Raw genomic sequence first — 1313 nt, forward strand, 5'->3', positions numbered from 1 at the left:
TGCAAATTTTGTCCGATTATCAAGCTACTGTTTAAGGCCCCTCTCCCTCTCCTTCTCTCGCAGGGTGTTTGAAGACGTTGTACAAGTGCGTTTTAATTAGAAGGAAATGGTTATTGCGCGACGGAACAGCAATGTGCAAGTGTTACGGTGCGTGTCGATAGGGAGAGGTGATGAAGATGAAAGGCATAGAAAATTATTTATAGAAGGATGGTCATTCAACAAGCCCGGCTAGCTCAGTCGGTAGAGCATGAGACTCTTAATCTCAGGGTCGTGGGTTCGAGCCCCACGTTGGGCGCGATGAAGTAGTTTTTTTATGTTAGAAACAAGATATTTTTCAAGCACATTTAATTATTTATAGAAAAAGGTTATGGTATACTAGATGTCGAGTCATTCTAAAGCAGAAATATTGTTTTTGTTTGCAGTATTTATAAAATCTCGGGGCGAGATTTCCCGTGACAACTTCTCCTCCTTCTCTACATTCTTGCCTGCTGCTGCACCCAGCCAATTCAAAAGCAAAATCCAGAACCTCCCCGAGAAAAATCATTCACTGTCGCCCATAAATCTGTGCCGCTCCACAACAATTTATGCCACTATCTTTATGGAATTAGAAACTATCAACCGCAACCATTTATGTAACGGGGAGGTTGCTGTGAGGGGTTTTTTTTATGGGCACGAGGGCAAATAAAAAGCTTTTGAGAAGATTAGCAAAAATCGACCAACAGCAGCAGCAGAAGTAGTGGTAAGTGTCCTTGGACTGGTTGTGTATGTGTGCAGAAATAAAGCTGAGAGTGTTTGTAGTGGAAATGAACAAGATTTTCCTCCTTTTTATTGCGGCCTATAGAGTATTGGGCTTGTAATATGTTACACACACACACACATACATTTTTGGTTGGAAGGGGTTTTGGGATAAATTCTTCAACGACTTTAGGATTGCTTAACGGTGCTATACCGTGGTCCACGAACACCGCGACCACACTACCTCTCATCTGCGGCTTAGTATTAATTAATTTGTGCTTATTTTCCTTCCGAATTTGGACGGCAAATTATTCCGCGCTCGGAACGGTTTACGGTTGCGGTTAGCAGGAAGTTTTGTGTGTGTTTTTTTCTTCTCTCTGTCCGTTTGCTTGCTTGCTGGTTGGTTCAAACCCCGCGGGCCCTCACACATTAGATTGGGTCGCACTTTTACGATCGACTTCGATCGTAAAATATAAAATTTTTATTAATCTGCCGAGAGCGCGCGCGCGCGTCCGTCCTGGGATGGCGCAATTGCGTCAAACGGGTATGCAACGAGCTCCCGCCTCGGTGCGGGCCTA

The 1313-nt window shown here is 44.0% G+C and overlaps 1 non-coding gene across 1 annotated transcript; it reads left to right on the plus strand.

The window, feature by feature from the left end:
• The first annotated feature begins 222 nt into the window (after positions 1–222).
• Trnak-cuu (transfer RNA lysine (anticodon CUU)) lies at positions 223–295 on the plus strand. The gene has a single exon. It is a non-coding gene; the product is annotated as a tRNA-Lys (tRNA).
• The last annotated feature ends 1018 nt before the right edge of the window (positions 296–1313 follow it).

The sequence above is a fragment of the Anopheles gambiae genome, chromosome 2, assembly GCF_943734735.2.
Source record: "Anopheles gambiae chromosome 2, idAnoGambNW_F1_1, whole genome shotgun sequence".
NCBI classification, from domain to species: domain Eukaryota; kingdom Metazoa; phylum Arthropoda; class Insecta; order Diptera; family Culicidae; genus Anopheles; species Anopheles gambiae.